The 18,535-nt window shown below is 49.7% G+C and overlaps 1 protein-coding gene across 1 annotated transcript in view; it reads right to left on the bottom strand.

Annotated features, from left to right (window-relative positions):
* CERS4 (ceramide synthase 4) overlaps positions 1-9,089 on the bottom strand; it is a 94,398-nt gene extending 85,309 nt beyond the window's left edge. The window contains exon 1 of the mRNA XM_028713529.2: positions 8,943-9,089. The gene's annotated coding sequence lies outside the window, so the exon portion shown is untranslated. The remainder of the gene's footprint in view (positions 1-8,942) is intronic.
* Between the last annotated feature and the right edge of the window lie 9,446 nt (positions 9,090-18,535).

The raw sequence follows: 18,535 nt of genomic DNA, 5'->3' as shown, positions 1-18,535 counted from the left end.
TTCCATCAGTTTAAGTGGCCATTCTTCTTTGGTTGGGACCTCACTTGTTTTCCATTTTTGGGTTAACAAAACCCAGGCTGCAGTAATGGCACACATAAATAACCTTTTTTTCTTTTCTTTTCTTTTTTTGACACCTGGGAATTTCAGTCTGAATAATCCCCAACAGAAAGGACTCTGGTTTTTTTTGCAGAAAAGGCCCTGTTCTTCAGATGGGATGTGGGTGGCGCTGCGGATTAAACCACAGAGCCTAGGACTTGCTGATCAGAAGGTCGGCGGTTCGAATCCCCGCAACGGGGTGAGCTCCCATTGCTCGGTCCCTGCTCCTGCCAACCTAGCAGTTCCAAAGCACATCAAAGTGCAAGTAGATAAATAGGTACCACTCCGGCGGGAAGGTAAACGGCGTTTCCATGCGCTGCTGTGGTTCGCCAGAAGCAGGTTAGGCATGCTGGCCACATGACCTGGAAGCTGTACACTGGCTCCCTCGGCCAATAAAGCGAGGTGCCTTTACCTTTACCTTTATGCCACCCTATATCCGCAGGTCTCAGCATAAAATCACAAGATAAAAAAAGAAATAATAAAAACGAGAACGACCCAATAACACCCCCCCACCAACCTACACACTTCCCATTTAAAAGCAGTATGAGGTGTTAATCGACCAAAGGCCTGGTTAAAGAGGAACATTTTCACCTGGCCCATAAGATGTATAATGAAGGCGCCAGGTGAACTTCCCTGGGGAGAGCATTCCAGAAATGGGGAGGCACTGCAGAAAAGGCCCTGTTCTTGTGTTGCCACCCTCCGGACCTCTCAAGGAGGAGACACATGAGGAAGGGTATCAGAGGATGATCTCAGGTCTGGGTAGGTTCATATGGAAGGCAAAGTGCTTGTTGTTGCTTTGGTGGAAAAAAGCAAACCTGCCTTGTCTGTTCAATGTGCGGAGGACAAGTAAGGGCGGAAGAGGTGTCTGCAGCCTGCTGCTGCAGAGGAACGGCATTTTTGGGAATGTGGCCTGACGTGGCCAAGCAAGGTTTGCGCAGGGATCCGTCCCTTGGCACGGGCACCTGAGTTTTGCAACGGCAAGCTGCTGGGGGGGGGGGTACCCAGTGCACCGTCCCATGCACCGTGGGCACCCAGCCATGCGGGGTACAATTCTTGTTTTTAAAGGCCTTGCCAATATGACAGGACTGTGATAAGGGGCTATAAATAACCTGCGTCACGAGAGAGCTTCATGCTCACGGCTTCCTGCCGAAGCAACACAGATGGGTTTGCATTCTGTGTCTCTCCGGAAATGAGAGAGGGAGATGTTGGTGTGTGCGCGCGCATGGGAGCCAAGAAGCCTTTGGTAGCCAGCAGCCAAAGCCAGGGGAGTCGACCTCTACCTCTGCCCCACGGGATCCACTTGCTTTGGTGGCAAAAACCCTGCAGCTTTGGAGAGCCAAAAGACAAACAGTTCCGGCCCTATCGTTGGGCAAAGTGAGATGGCCGCTTCAGTCGACAGATCTTGAAAGGCCCAGAGGGCTGGATGGAATATTGGTATGAATCAGAGCTGAGGGCCTTGACTTAGAAGGTTAATTATAGCTGGAAGAGATTGCTGTAATCGGAAATTGAAGCTCCTTGCAGGAAGTCTGACATCTTTTAGCTTGGCTTGCCCGAAAAGAAATAGCCAAACGACCTGCAACCATTCTTAATAAAACCATAGCAAAGCTGTTGGTCTGAGTTTGAGCTCTGTGACACGCTGGGCAATAGATATAGGTCACAATATAGATTTTAACCTCTGGGGAAAACTCTGGAAAAGTGACTTGAAGTTCACAGCATGTTATTCTTTGAAGGACTTGAAAATGATTCACAGATGGTATTTAACTCCGAGTAGGCTTGCAAAGGAGGGACGCGGGTGGCGCTGTGGGTTAAACCACAGAGCCTAGGGCTTGCCGATCAGAAGGTCGGCGGTTCGAATCCCTGCGATGGGGTGAGCTCCCATTGTTAGTAGATAAATAGGTACCGCTCCAGCGGGAAGGTAAACAGCATTTCTGTGCGCTGCTCTGGTTCGCCAGAAGCGGCTTAGTCCTGCTGGCCACATGACCCGGAAGCTGTATGCCGGCTCCCTCGGCCAATAAAGCGAGATGAGCGCTGCAACTCCAGAGTCAGCCACGGCTGGACTTAACGGTCAGGGGTCTCTTGACCTTTTTATCATTATTCATCGAGCTCAGTAGTGTCTACACAAACTGGCAGCCGCTCTCCGAGGTTTCAGGCAGCTGCTGGGCTGCTGTCAGGACTCGGACCCGGTACTCTCTGCATGCCTGTCTCAGCTTACAACGTACAGAGGGCAAGATGCTCGTCTTATCAGCAACTGCTTTGTGAATGGCCAATGCTGATAACATGAAATTATTGCTGGGTTTCATTTTCTGCATGGCAGTTGCCTCTGACCTCGTTTGTTCCCCTCTTAACCACATCCCAGACATGCGCATTGATACAGAAAGACAAACAGACGGACAGAGACTCAATAAATACTGCCTTTGCAACCGGTCAGCAAAAAAGAAAAAAAATGTTTACCACAGGACTTCCTGTTGCTTCTGCTACAACAGAGTTATTTATTTATTCCATTAACACACCATTTCCTCTGCCCTGGCAACCCTGTACGGGGAAGCTTGTTTCTTTTAAAATGTTTTATTCTGTTTATATATACAGTGGTACCTCGGGTTAAGTACTTAATTCGTTCCGGAGGTCCGTTCGTAACCTGAAACTGTTCTTAACCTGAAGCACCACTTTAGCTAATGGGGCCTCCTCCTCCTGCTGCTGCTGCTGCATGATTTCTGTTCTCATCCTGAAGCAAAGTTCTGAACCCGAGGTACTATTTCTGGGTTAGCGGAGACTGTAACCTGAAGCGTATGTAACCCGAGGTACCGCTGTATGTTCAAAGCCGCCCAGAGTGGCTGGGGCAACCCAAACCAGTCAGATGGACAGGGTATAAAAAAATAAAAATTATTATGATTACTATTATGGTGAGGGAATACGTTGTCCCTAGCTTCATCAGAGAAATGTCGGAGGGTATGAGAACCTCCTTTGCTCCTAAACGCAGGGGTCAGCAACCTTTTTCAGCTGTGGGCCGGTCCACCGCCCCTCAGACCATGTGGTGGGCCAGACTATATTTTGGGGAAAGAAATGAACGAATTCCTGTGCCCCACAAATAACCCAGACTTGCATTTTGTATAAAAGCACACATTCTACTCATGTAAAAACATGCTGATTCCTGGAATTGAGAAGGCGATTGGGCTGCATCCTGGGCCCCCGGGCTTTAGGTTGTGTAAAGGTAAAGGGACCCCTGACCATTAGGTCCAGTCGTGGACGACTCTGGGGTTGCGGCGCTCATCTCGCTTTATTGGCCGAGGGAGCTTCCGGGTCATGTGGCCAGCAGGACTAAGCCGCTTCTGGCGAACCAGAGCAGCGCACGGAAACACCGTTTACCTTCCCGCCGGAGCGGTACCTATTTATCTACTTGCACTTTGACGTGCTTTTGAACTGCTAGGTTGGCAGGAGCAGGGACCGAGCAACAGGAGCTCACCCCGTCATTGCAGGGATTCGAACCGCCGACCTTCTGATCGGCAAGTCCTAGGCTCTGTGGTTTAACCCACAGCGCCACCTGCGTCCCATTTAGGTTGCCTACCCCTGCCTAAACGGTTTTCTGCGTCAGTCTGGGTTGTAACCGTTATCCTTTGAAGAAAAAAAAAACCACAACCGCTACCAGCTTAGGACTGTTCGATGGGGCATTTAATCTCAGCACCGATCTGGTTATAAAGTCACCGCGAACTGAGCCCAGCAAAGCACGTGTTTTTCACAGGGAGGGTTCCAAGTTCAATCCGTTTCCATTTCTGCTGAAGAGGAACAGGCAGGAGCGGCCGGGAAAGCCGCTTCTCTGCTTGAGTCCCTGGAGAGTCAAACTGGGCTGCGAGGCAGCTTCTTCCACCCAGAACAATGAGGACTGGAATCTTGATTTGTTTTTAGCTTGGTGGTAGAGCACAAGCTTTCTTGGGCAAGAAGATCCAACTTCTCCATTCAGAAAAACTGGACCATGAAGAAGGCTGATCACTGAAGAATGGATGCTTTTGAATTCTGGTGCTGGAGGAGACTCTTGAGAGTCCCATGGACGGCAAGAAGATCAAACCTCTCCATTCTGAAGGAAATCAGCCCTGAGTGCTCACTGGAAGGACAGATCGTGAAGCTGAGGCTCCAAGACTTTGGCCACCTCATGAGAAGAGAAGACTCCCTGGAAAAGACCCTGATGCTGGGAAAGATGGAGGGCACAAGGAGAAGGGGACGACAGAGGACGAGATGGTGGGACAGTGTTCTCGAAGAGACCAACATGAGTATGACCAAACTGCGGGAGGCACTGGAAGACAGGAGTGCCTGGCGTGCTCTGGTCCAGGGGGTCACGAAGAGGCGGACACGACTAAACGACTAAACAACAACAACAGCGCACAAGCTTTGCATGTTCCAGGTTCAGTCCCCAGAATCTCTTGGAACAACTGGCGGAGACCCCCTCCTCTGTAAATATCTTATTTTTCCTTCTTTTAATAATTTTTTTTGGGGGGTCATAGCTGTCAATTTTCCCCTTTTAAGGGAAATTCCCTTATTCCAAATAGGATTCCTCACAAGAAAAGGGAAAAGTTTACAGCTTTTTTGTGCCCTGGGTACCACCTACCTTGCTACACCACTGCCTAGAGGGCTGTTGTGGGTTAGGGCCTTCAACACTGCTCTGGACAGACACCCTCCAAAAATTTATTTACACATGCAACAACAGCAGCCAAGATCTTATATGCACAGAACTGGAAAGAAGAGGATATACACCAACAGTAGAATAATGGATTTTAAAGCAAGTGTGCTGTGCGGAACTGGCGGAACGAACAGCAAAAGTAAGAGAACAACTGTTTACCAGCTCCATCTGGTACTCAGGCTGAGACCCTCCCTGCCAGCAGACTGTCTTGCCAGAGTGGTGCATGCTCTGGTTATCTCCCGCTTAGACTACTGCAATGCGCTCTACGTGGGGCTACCTTTGAAGGTGACCCAGAAACTACAACTCATCCAGAATGCGGCAGCTAGACTGGTGACTGGGAGCGGCCGCCGAGACCACATAACACCGGTCTTGAAAGACCTCCATTGGCTCCCAGGATGTTTCCAAGCACAATTCAAAGTGCTGGTGTTGACCTTGAAAGCCCTAAACGGCCTCGGTCCAGTATACCTGAAGGAGCATCTCTACCCCCATCGTCCAGCTCTGAGGTCCAGCTCCGAGGGCCTTCTGGCGGTTCCCTCCCTGCGAGAAGTGAGGTTACAGGGAACCAGGCAGAGGGCCTTCTCGGTAGTGGCACCCGCCCTGTGGAACACCCTCCCACCAGATGTCAGATGGTGTTTTTTATAGGGCGGTGTGCCAATTTAATAAATAATAGTAAAATGGGATTGAGAAAGGCACGGAGGGAAAGGTGGGAAGTCGAAGTGAAAGAGAAATGTATATGGAATATATAAAAGGTAAAGGTAAAGGGACCCCTGACCATTAGGTCCAGTCGTGGCCAACTCTGGGGTTGTGGCGCTCATCTCACTTTACTGGCAGAGGGAGCCAGCGTACAGCTTCCGGGTCATGTGGCCAGCAGGACTAAGCCGCTTCTGGCGAACCAGAGCAGCGCATGAAAACACCGTTTACCTTCCCACCGGAGCAGTACCTATTTATCTACTTGCACTTTTACATGCTTTCGAACTGGCAGGAGCAGGGACCCAGCAATGGGAGCTCAACCCATCGCAGGGATTCGAACCGCCGACCTTCCGATCGGCAAGCCCTAGGCTCTGTGGTTTAACCCACGCAAATGTTTTAAAGCTTAATAAACAAAAAAAAGGTGACTACAAAAAACAACGACCCGACACTGCGCCGGACGAAAGTATGGTCCACATAAGGTCGCTCCCTCTTGCCCCTCAGATATCTCACATCTAGAAACCCAGGCGAGACAGACAGCAGTGTTTGCGCTCCCGTGCATTTCAAAACTGCATGCGTAGCATCGCCCAAAAGGCCCAAAGATGCTTGACATAATAAGACCATTGTTCTATCTCAGAGAGGCAGCCGAGAAACAGGGGCTTCTCCCGGGAAACGGGGGCAGTGGAAACAGTTCAGGATCTTGGAATGTTTTCCAACTCTCCAGCAACACTCATTACAAAACGTCAAGCCTGCCTTTTGGCGTGAAAAAGGATAGGGTTCAATTTTTTAAATTTGCCTAATTTTTTAAAATTTAATTTGACACCGAAACTCTTCCTGGTTCCCACTCCTAATGTGACGCCTTGAGTTTTGTTTAGGATCGTGAGACTCGCAGGACTTTTAAGCAGTCCTCAGATAGGGTTGTCCTTGCTTTTTAAGATGCTGTCTAAACCTAGACAGCATCTTAAAAAGCAGAGACATCACCTTGCCAACAAAGATCCGTATAGTGAAAGCTATGGTTTTCCCAGTAGTGATGTATGGAAGTGAGAACTGGACCATAAAGAAGGCTGATCGCCAAAGAATGGATGCTTTTGAATTGTGGTGCTGGAGGAGACTCTTGAGAGTCCCATGGACTGCAGGAATATCAAACCTATCCATTCTGAAGGAAATCAGCCCTGAGTGCTCACGGGAAGGACAGATCCTGAAGCTGAGACTCCAAGACTTTGGCCACCTCATGAGAAGAGAAGACTCCCTGGAAAAGACCCTGATGTTGGGAAAGATGGAGGTCACAAGGAGAAGGGGACGACAGAGGATGAGATGGTGGGATAGTGTTCTCGAAGCTACCAGCATGAGTTTGACCAAACTGCGGGAGGCAGTGGAAGACAGGAGTGCCTGGCGTGCTCTGGTCCAGGGGGTCACATAGAGCTGGACACGCCTAAACGACTAAACAACAACAACAAATAGGGTTGCTGCCAGGTCAGAAACCCGGGTACATAAAAAAAGGTAAAGGTAAAGGAACTCTGGATGGTTAAGTCCAGTCAAAGGCGACTACGGGGCTGCGGTGCTCTTCTCGCTTTCCGGCCGAGGGAACTGGCGTTTGTCCACAGACAGCTTTCCGGGTCATGTAGCCAGCGGGACTAAACCGCTTCTGGCACAATGGGACACCGTGACAGAAACCAGAGCGCATGGAAACGCCGTTTACCTTCCCACCACAGTGGTACCTATTTATCTACTTGTGCCGGTGTTCTTTTGAACTGCTAGGTTGGCAGGAGGTGGGACTGAGCAACGGGAGCTTGCTCCATAGCAGGGATTCAAACCGCCGACTTTCCAATCGGTAAGCCCAAAAGGTTCAGTAGTTTAGACCACAGAGCCACCACTTAAACCTAGGTCTTGGTTGCCACAACGGAACATCTATTCCCCCTCGGGGTCCCTTCCAATGTTGCGGTTCCACGATTCTATGATCTCAGCTGCATTTCTTGAGTGCAGCTTACTCTAACAACAATTCGCTTGTCCCAGAATCCAAGAAGGAGAAGCACACATAATGGAAATGGAAATTAACTATGGACCAAGAAAGAGGTTTTTTTAACTGTGGTCACCAGCTGTGGCTGCCAACAGAAATCTCCACATAGTTGCAACTTGACCCGCCACCAGTTGCAAAACATGCCTGGTACCTGGGGAATTTTGAACGCTACTAGGGATGTGAAAGGGACGCGGGTGGCGCTGTGGGTTAAACCACAGAGCCTAGGACTTGCCGATCAGGTGGTCGGCGGTTCGAATCCCCGCGACAGGGTGAGCTCCCGTTGCTCGGTCCCTGCTCCTGCCAACCTAGCAGTTCGAAAGCACCTCAAAGATCAAGTAGATAAATAGGTACCACTCCGGCGGGAAGGTAAATGGCGTTTCCGTGTGCTGCTCTGGTTTGCCAGAAGCGGCTTAGTCCTGCTGGCCACATGACCTGGAAGCTGTACGCCAGCTCCCTCGGCCAATAAAGCGAGATGAGAGCAGAAACCCCAGAGTCGGCCACGACTGGACCTAATGGTCAGGGGTACCTTTACCTTTACCTTAGGGGTGTGAAAGGGCTCATTTCCACCCATTCCTCTCAGAATCTGCTGTGTACAGCAGTGTTTCCGTTCTGCTGCAGTTTGGGTTCTGCAAAAACACCAACATTATTCCGGGTTGCTGTTTGCCGTGGCCAAATTGACCAATGCAATTCTTTACATGATCATTGAGCCATTCATTCGCACGGCGGTGGCAGGGGGCGACATAATCAATAACACACCGGATGAAAATATTGATCCCAAACTTCAGACGGTGGGGAGGGTATGACGACAGAGAACACCAATTATATTGTCCAAATCTCTCCATTCACTCACCCATTATTCCCCCCTCCCCCTTCTGCCTCAGTATCCCCCCCTGCAACCACCTTTCTTTTCAAACAGGACAAGATTTGATCGAATCACTCCATAGATCAAAAGTGCAAGCAGAATCCATTTTGACTCCACCATCAGAAAGCCTAAGCGCGTCCAAGATGCCACATCAACGCCTACGCAAAATGAAACATTTTGCTGCCGCAGCTCAGCTCTACAAATCAAAAGGGAGCAGGGCAGGCGAGCATGGAAGCGAACCTGCATCCTTAAAAAACAGACTCTCCACCGCAGTTGTCTAAAAGGGATCCCAGATCCCTTTCCAAGAGCTCTGGAAGACTTTGCCGTGAAGGAAACTCCCAAGTCAAATGCACTTATAACAGAAAGCTTGCTCCAATATTTCATAGAATTGGAAAGGCCTCCAAGGGTCATCCAAACCAACCCCCTTAGTAAGCGCCCTTTAAGGCTCCTCGGCTTTTACAATCCTATTCCTGGCAGGCACTCAACAGGCCTGCGCTTTTACAAAACAGCACCGGTTGGACACCTGCCTGTCGCACCCTCTGTCTCTGGGTGCGGGGCAGGAAGAGGCGAGCTGGGCACACCCGGGCATATTGGGGCAGTTTCCCCCTTACCTTCTCCAGCTGCAGCCGAGGCGAGAGCTCTTCACCCGTTCGGAGAAATTACCCAAAGTGAAGTGTTGGCCGGCCTTGGACTCTGCGGACCAAAGTTTATTAGCTGATGGCTGTCGGGAGACGAATGCCAGAGAGTTAGCAGATCAATGTCTGAAGCCACGGGAGGGAGGGGGAGCCCGGCTGGCTGGCAGGAACAAAAGGCCGATGATAACCAGACACCTTTCCCCCAGAGCGAGATCTCCTACGTGGAATTTGTTGTTGTTGTTTAGTTTAGTCAAACTCATGCTGGTAGCTTCGAGAACACTGTCCCACCATCTTGTCCTCTGTCGTCCCCTTCTCCTTGTGCCCTCCATCTTTCCCAACACCAGGGTCTTTTCCAGGGAGTCTTCTCTTCTCATGAGGTGGCCAAAGTATTCCGTGGAATAAAGGGCAGTAATTTCCCGCGGAGGTTAGCCAAAAAACTGGAAATCGCAAGAAATACCAACAATGGAAGAATGGCAGATGAAGATGTTGGAGTTTTTGGAGCTGGTCGACCTGACTGGAAGAATCCGCAGTCAGGAAGAAGAGGAGATACAAGAGGATTGCAAGGAATTTAAAGAATATTTAGCTCAATATTGTGATATAAGAGAAATAGAAAATTTTTGGAAGTAATAAATAGGCTTAGGGGTAGAATAAGAATGTTGTTGTTTAGTCGGTTAGTCGTGTCCGACTCTTGGTGACCCCCTGGACCAGAGCACGCCAGGCACTCCTGTCTTCCACTGCCTCCCGCAGTTTGGTCAAACTCATGCTGGTAGCTTCAAGAACACTGTCCCACCATCTCGTCCTCTGTCGTCCCCTTCTCCTTGTGCCCTCCATCTTTCCCAACATCAGGGTCTCTTCCAGGGAGTCTTCTCTTCTCATGAGGTGGCCAAAGTCTTGGAGCCTCAGGTTCAGGATCTGTCCTTCCAGTGAGCACTCAGGGCTGATTTCCTTCAGAATGGAGAGGTTTGATCTTCTTGCAGTCCATGGGACTCTCAAGGGTCTCCTCCAGACCATAATTCAAAAGCACCAATTCTTCAGCGATCAGTCTTCTTTATGGTCCAGCTCTCACTTCCATACATCACTACTGGGAAAACCATAGCTTTAACTACACGGACCTTTGTTGGCAAGGTGAAAAAGCAGAGAGCAGAGAATAAGAATATGTGGTAGTAAATATTAAGGATCAGAATATTAATAAAGGAGAAAGGTAAAGGTACCCCTGCCCATACGGGCCAGTCTTGACAGACTCTAGGATTGTGCGCCCATCTCACTCAAGAGGCCGGGAGCCAGCGCTGTCCAGAGACACTTCCAGGTCACGTGGCCAGCGTGACAAGCTGTATCTGGCGAGCCAGCGCAGCACACGGAATGCCATTTACCTTCCCGCTGGTAAGCGGTCCCTATTTATCTACTTGCACTCGGGGGTGCTTTCGAACTGCTAGGTTGGCAGGCACTGGGACCGAACAACGGGAGCTCACCCCGCCGCGGGGATTCGAACCGCCGACCATGCGATCGGCAAGTCCTAGGCGCTGAGGTTTGACCCACAGCGCCACCCGCGTCCCCCAATAAAGGAGAAGAGGTTATTAAATGAAAGGAATCCATATAATTAGAAATATGAATTTGGAGAACCTGTTATATAGGTGATATAATGAAATTCAGTTAGAGGGGGTTTGAGGAAGTCTGTTATCAATGCAGTGAGAATTAGGTATTTGAAGAAATAATGCTTCTTTGCCTTTAGTTTATTGTTGTAATGTGTGTTTTTCTTTGCCGTGTGTTTTGTTACGTTATTTTTGTGATAAATGTTGAAAATCAATTAAAAAAAGGGGGGGGAGTAATTTCCCGCGGAATGGGGGTGAGGAATGGCTCCTGCTGCCCCTGAGGTCTGCTGAGAAATCGCGGCGCACCTCCAGGTGGAATTGCAGAATCGTAGAATCGTAGAACTGGAAGGAACCAAATGGGCATTGGGCAATGCAGGTGTGATGGCCTGGGATTCGGACTCAGAGGCTGGACCTGAAGAATCCCAGCCTGCACAGGAGTCCCCGCCTCCAGAACCAGCTGAGCCGGGGCTGGGGCATGAGCCTGAAGGGTCCTCACCTGTGCTGGGTCCTCAGGAGCAGACACCAGCTGAGTCTGCTCTGGCTCCTGAGGTGATGGAGGACCCATTGCCTGCAGGTGCTCCACTCTCAGCCCTGTCAGAGGAAGCTGAGGTTGCCTCTGGGTCCGGTCACCCTCCAGCCTCTCCTGAGCTGCAGAGGCTCAGGGCAGAGAGGCGGAGGGAACTAAGTTCCCGCAGGAGGAGTGCTCGCCTCCAGGCCAGGAGAGGCGAGTCACCTGTGGACCGGGGCCGCCCTATGCCTCGGGGCAGATAAAAGCCGGCCAGCCCCAGTCCCAGGTTGCGGGAGCAACATTGTTGGTTGCTAGTTCCTGCCTGAACCCTGTCCTGCTCTCCTGCCAGAGTTCCTGACCTCACCCGACTCCCTGCCTTAGACCCCGCTTCAGCTTTGATGGACAGCCTCCATACCGCACACTTGACCTCGGACTGGATTTGGACCTCGCCGCACGGTTAGCCCCTGCGACCAGCACAGCAGGAATCGCAACTTGGGCATCCATGACGGATGGCCAGCCATGGTCTTTCTGTCTGACCTGCCCTACAGGGTTGTTGTGAGAAAGGAGCGTAGGAAGGGCAGAACCATATTGCCTCCTTGAGCTCCTGGGAGGAACAGCAGAAAATGCAAGTGTCCGTCTTTTCCAGGGACAGTCGCAGATTTACAGAAGTTGTCCCGGTTTCTGATTGGATTGTTCCACTTTTTCTTGGGGAAGTGTTGGAGGGGATGGAATAGGATGTCCTTATTTTCATGGGAGAAATGTTGGAGGGGATGGAATAGGACGTCCCTATTTTCATGGGAGAAATGTTGGAGGGGATGGAATAGGACATCCCTATTTTCATGGGAGAAATGTTGGAGGGGATGGAATAGGACGTCCCTATTTTCATGGGAGAAATGTTGGATTGGAATAGGACGTCCCTATTTTTATGGGAGAAATGTTGGAGGGGATGGAATAGGACGTCCCTATTTTTATGGGAGAAATGTTGGAGGGGATGGAATGGGATGTCCCTATTTTCACGGGAGAAATGTTGGAGGGGGTGGAATAGGACGTCCCTATTTTCACGGGAGAAATGTTGGAGGGGATGGAATAAGATGCCACTATTTTCATCAGGGAAATGTTGGAGGGGATGGAATAACATGCCACTATTTTCATCAGGGAAATGTTGGAGGGGATGGAACAGCGATATAGAAATGTAATAATAATAATAATAATAATAATAATAATTTGGAAAACTTTAATTCACTCATGACGTGAAATCATACATATAATTAAGTATGCGGATGGGTTAACAGTATGTAATTGTTTATTGCCGTAATAAGTTGCATTAGCAGGGGTTAAGGTCCTCCTGACCTGTCTGGCGCAGCCTTGATCTCAAGCCAGGACATACCCATTAAATCTCTTTTCAAACAATAAAAGTTTATAGGGCTCTGTTTACCAGGCCAGACGCTCTTCTCACCAGAGTTTGCTTTCGAGCGGAGAGACAGTTTACAAAAGGGTTCTTAGGTGTTTCTCGGAGCTAAAGGGCGGAGATACGGAATCTGTTAAATAAATAACGCTCATGAATAAATAAGGAGAGATTATTTTTGGACGGCTTCCAGAAACACCATTGTCTTGGCTGCGAGAGAGAGGCGAAATCGCTGGTGAGCAAACTTATCCCGGGGAAGCAGCTGAGGGTTGTGTCTGCTACTGATTGAATCGAGGCTGATAACAGAAGCTGCAGCGTTCCAGCTCTGTATTTTTCATTCAAGGATGATTTAAGTGGATGCAAGGTTTTGTCTCGTTTGAGCATCCTCTACAACATTTCTCCGATGAAAATAGGCACACCCTATTCTCTCTATAGGGACATGGGTGGCGCTGTGGGTTAAACCACAGAGCCTAGGACTTGCCAATCAGAAGGTTGGCGGTTCGAATCCCCGCGATCACGGGGTGAGCTCCCGTTGCTCGGTCCCAGCTCCTGCCAACCTAGCAGTTCGAAAGCACGTCAAGGCGCAAGTAGATAAATAGGCACCGCTCTGGCGGGAAGGTAAACGGCATTTCTGTGCACTGCTCTGGTTCGCCAGAAGCGGCTTTGTCATGCTGGCCACATGACCCAGAAGCTGTACGCCGGCTCCCTCGGCCAATAAAGCGAGATGAGCGCCGCAACCCCAGGTCGGCCACGACTGGACCTAATGGTCAGGGGTTCCTTTACCATTACCTTATTCTCTCTATAGCTATGGTTTTCCCAGTATTGATATATGGAAGTGAGAGCTGGACCATAAAGAAGACTGTTCGCCGAAGAATGGATGCTTTTGAATTCTGGTGCTGGAGGAGACTCTTGAGAGTCCCATGGACTGCAAGAAGATCAAACCTCTCCATTCTGAAGGAAATCAGCCCTGAGTGCTCACTGGAAGGACAGATCCTGAAGCTGAGGCTCCAAGGCTTTGGCCACCTCATGAGAAGAGAAGACTCCCTGGAAAAGACCCTGATGCTGGGAAAGATGGAGGGCACAAGGAGAAGGGGACGACGGAGGACGAGATGGTGGGACAGTGCTCTCGAAGCTGCCAGCATGAGTTTGACCAAACTGCGGGAGGCAGTGGAAGACAGGAGTGCCTGGTGTGCTCTGGTCCAGGGGGTCACGAAGAGGCGGACACGACTAAACGACTAAACAACAACAGCTATATATCCCACACCTCTTCACACCATTCTTGTATTTTATATTCTGCTTGCCCCTTCCACTTCCTAGCTATCATAATTCGTGAAGCTGTCAATAAATTTGTGAGCAAGTCCTTTACAGGGCGAAGGTTCTCCATTTGGTCACTAGAGGGCAACCCAAGCCCTCGGCTAAATACTTGCAGTCCAGGTGAAAGAATTTGAGGATGGGAAATGGGATTTAAGAAGGCTTGGAAGTGGTTTAAATCCATCGCCTCATTTACACCTGGTATTGCCTCAGGTTGAACAGGCTGTGCACAGGGCCGGATTTAGGTTTGATGAGGCCCTAAGCTACTGAATGTAATGGGGCCCTTTATATGTCCAGCTGTCCTTTGTCAACAAGAAATTGCCACTGTTTTTTGTGTTGAATATAACCACTGTGGCGCTTGGGCTTGCCAATCGAAAGGTCGGGGGTTCGAATCCCCGCGACGGGGTGAGCTCCCATTGCTCAGTCCCTGCCCCTGCCAACCTAGCAGTTTGAAAGCACCTCAAAGTGCAAGTAGATAAATAGGTACCGCTCCGGCGGGAAGGTAAACGGCGTTTCCTTGCGCTGCTCTGGTTCGCCAGAAGCGGCTTAGTCATGCTGGCCACATGACCCGGAAAAACTGTCTGTGGACAAACGTCTGCTCCCTCAGCCGGTAAAACGAGATGAGCGCTGCAACCCCAGAGTCGTTAGCGACTGGACTTAACTGTCAGGGGTCCTTTACCTTTACCTTTAATAGCTATCTAAAGGCATTTGTGGGTGGCGCTGTGGGTTAAACCACAGAGCCTAGGACTTGCCAATCAGAAGGTTGGCGGTTCAAATCCCCGCAACTGGGTGAGCTCCTGTTGCTCGGTCCCTGCTCCTGCCCACCTAGCAGTTTGAAAGCACGTCAAAGTGCAAGTAGATAAATAGGTACCGCTCCGGCGGGAAGGTAAACGGTGTTTCCTTGCGCTGCTCTGGTTCGCCAGAAGCGGCTTAGTCCTGCTGGCCACATGACCGGGAAGCTGTACGCCGGCTCCCTCAGCCAATAAAGCAAGATGAGCTCCGCAACCCCAGAGTTGGTCACGACTGGACCTAATGGTCAGGGGTCCCTTTACCTTTTTATTTTCAACAGAGAAATGTTGGAGGGGATGGAATAGGATGTCCCTATTTTCATCAGAGAAATGTTGGAGTGGATGGAATAGGATGTCCCTATTTTCATCGGACAAATGTTGGAGGGGATGGAATAGGATGTCCCTATTTACATGAGAGAAATGTTGGAGGGGATGGAATAGGACATCCCTATTTTCATCGGACAAATGTTGGAGGGGACGGAGTAATTCGACCCCCGAGCCGTCTGAACTTAGGCCTGTGTGGGGAAGTTTTAAAATGTTTTATCATGATTTTATACATGTAGGAAGCCATCAGACTGGCTGGGGGAACCCAGTATAAATAGTAAAAGTATTACAGTGGTACCTCGGCTTAAGTACTTAATTTGTTCCGGAGGTCCGTACTTAACCTGAAACTGTTCTTAACCTGAAGCACCACTTTAGCTAATGGGGCCTCTGGCTGCTGCCACACGATTTCTGTTCTCATCCTGAAGCAAAGTTCTTAACCTGAAGCACTATTTCTGGGTTAGCGGAGTCTGTAACCTGAAGCGTATGTAACCTGAAGCATATGTAGCCCGAGGTACCACTGTATTATGGAATCAGATGTCCCTGTTTTCATCAGGGAAATGTTGGAGGACATGCCTTCACAAACAGTGCAGCTTCTAGATGCTGTTTCAAAGTGCTACGAACCAGCTTTAAATGTGTTGTGTTGGGGCCTCAATTCTGGGCTCCCTTGACTCAAAAAGAGCCTTACCGTTGGCCAGAAAAAGACCCCCCTTTCCTTTACTGACCCCCTTCATCCCTCTCCCCATCCTGTCCCAGGGAGCTAGGCTTGCAGGAATTTTTATTTTTTTACGGAAATCCTGCTGGAGTTTCCAGCGGGTCTTCACCTCTCCGGGTCACAGGGAATTCATTACTGGAGGATTATAAGGCTGAGACAACCCCCCCCCTTCCAAAAAAACAACCTCCGTCCAAAGAAAATCCTAGAGATTATTTTGAGGCTGCACTCAAGGCCCCAAGTTTCAGGAGGGGCTGAATTCTGATCCACAGCTGGCTGAGAACACGGCGTATGTGGGGCATTTTCTATGGGGCAGAACGGCCGATACATTCGCCACATCGAGGGATGTCGGGGGATACCGCCAGGAACCAAGACGGAAGCGGAAAAATGGCCACCGTTCCTGTTCAAGGCCAGGAACAGAAATCACGCCAGGATGATTCGCTGTCGCTGTTTCTTGCAGCCCGCAAATGCTACCTACCGTATTTTTCGCTCTATAGGATGCACTTTTTCCCCTCCAAAAATTAAGGGGAAATGTGTATGTGTCTTATGGAGTGAATGCAGGCTCCTTGGCTTCATCGATAGCAACGCGAAGCCTCCAAAGCGCAGAGGGAGAGCTCCCCCCATGCTCCGGAGGTTTCGCGTTGCTTTCGCTGAAGCCGCCTGAAGCCCCCGGAGCGCAGCGGGAACTCCTGCTGCGCTCCGGGGGCTTCAGGCAGGTATCCGCAAGCTTTCAGAGCGCAGCAGGAGTTCCCGCTGCGCTCCGAAGGCTTGCGGATAGCCACCTGAAGCCTGGAGAGCGAGAGGAGTCGGTGCACACTGATCCCTCTTGCTCTCTAGGCTTCGCTTCGCTGGAGAAGCGCTGGAAAGTTTTCCCTCTCTGCGCAGCGCCCCTTCAGCGAAGCGGGAGGAGAAATGGAAGGGGCTCCGTATCTCCTGCCGCTTCGCTGAAGGGGCGCTGGGCAGAGAGGGGGAGAATTTTTTTCCCTTGTTCTCCCCCTCTAAAACAAGGTGCGTCCTATAGAGCGAAAAATACGGCAAATCATTTTGTGACTTCTCACAACCCATCAAAAAGATCCACACCCCACACCTTTCAAAAAAACCGGATTCTGCAACAGACAGGTTGCAGGGAAAAAAAGAAACGGGAGAAAAATTAGTTCACGAAAATACGTTACAATGATGCCCGTACAGGGTGTTTAATAACATGTTGCCAAAGAGCTGTGAACAATTCTTTGCTGTTTGGTGGGTTTTATCCAGGGCTCACGGTGGCACTGTGGGTTAAACCACAGAGCCTAGGATTGCTGATCAGAAGGTTGGCGGTTCGAATCCCCGCAACGGGGTGAGCTCCTGTTGCTCAGTCCCAGCTCCTGCCAACCTAGCAGTTGGAAAGCATGTCAAAGTGCAAGTAGATAAATAGGTACCGCTCCGGAGGGAAGGTAAACGGCGTTTCCGTGCGCTGCTCTGGTTCGCCAGAAGTGGCTCAGTCATGCTGGCCACATGACCCGGAAGCTGTACACCGGCTCCCTCAGCCAGTAAAGCGAGATGAGCGCTGCAACCCCAGAGTCGGTCATGACTGGACCTAATGGGCAGGGGTCCCTTTACCTTTACCTTATCCAGGGGTCAGCAAATGTTTTCAGCTGGGGGCCGGTCCACTGTCCCTCAGACCTTGTTGGGGGCCGGACTATATTTTGAAAAGAAAAGAAAAAATGAACGAATCCCTATGCCCCACAAATAACCCAGAGATGCATTTTAAATAAAAGGACACATTCTACTCATGTGAAAACATGCTGATTCCTGGACCGTCCGCGGGCCGGATTGAGAAGGCGATTGGGCCGGATCCGGCCCCCGGGCCTTAGTTTGCCTACCCATGGTTTTATCTAATATACAACAAAGGACACACACACACACACACACACACACACCGAAGTCCAATATGAAATTTGGCTTTCCTGATTGTCTTAAGTACTTTACTGACCTAATATTCTCTCCTGGATAGAGGGTGCTGGGTTTAGCTACTTCTGTTATTTGTATTTTATTGTTTGATTTGTTTCAATGAAGAAATGGGTGGCAGGGACATAAAAATCCCCAAACACAAATAAGGAAATATAGGAAACGGCTCTGCGATTTGCTGAACTGATATATTAGTACAGTCGTACCTTGGTTTTCGAACAGCTTAGTTCCCAAACGTTTTGGCTCCTGAATGCCGCAAGCCCGGAAGTGACGGTTCCGGTTTGCAAACTAATTTTGGAAGTCGAACGTCTGACGGGTTTTCCGCGGCTTCCAATTGGCTGCAAGAACTTCCTGCAGCCAATCGGAAGCCGTGCTTTGGTTTCCGAACGTTTTGGAAGTCGAACGGACTTCCGGAACGGATTCCGTTCGACTTCTGAGGTACGACTGTCAATGGGAATCTGAATGGGCGGCTCCAACAAAATATTAAAAACACAATTTAAAAAACCCCATCATTAAAAGCTGCCTTTAAAAAGCCAGATAGTTATATAGTGGTACCTCTGGTTATGTACTTAATTCGTTCCGGAGGTCTGTTCTTAACCTGAAACTGTTCTTAACCTGAAGCACCACTTTATGTAATGGGGCCTCCTGCTGCTGCTGCGCCACTGGAGCACGATTTCTGTTCTCATGCTGAAGCAAAGTTCTTAACCCGAGGTACTATTTCTGGGTTAGTGGAGTCTGTAACCTGAAGCGCATGTAACCTGAAGTACCACTGTAAATATATGAGATATATATAAAGGATTGAATTGAAATTAAAACTGAATTGAATTAAAAATCACCCACGTTCTCCTGCAAAATAAACTTAATTCACATAGTGAATTAGTTCACCCAGAAATGATCACTACTTTGTGCAATTCAGAAGGCATTTTTTAAAATAACAGTAAGAAGGCTGATCGCCGAAGAATGGATGCTTTTGAATTCTGGTGCTGGA

The sequence above is a fragment of the Podarcis muralis genome, chromosome 18 (genome assembly GCF_964188315.1).
Source record: "Podarcis muralis chromosome 18, rPodMur119.hap1.1, whole genome shotgun sequence".
In the NCBI taxonomy this organism is placed as follows: Eukaryota; Metazoa; Chordata; class Lepidosauria; order Squamata; family Lacertidae; genus Podarcis; species Podarcis muralis.
Note: the sequence above shows the minus strand (reverse complement) of the source record. Positions and strands in the feature narration are given on the sequence as shown.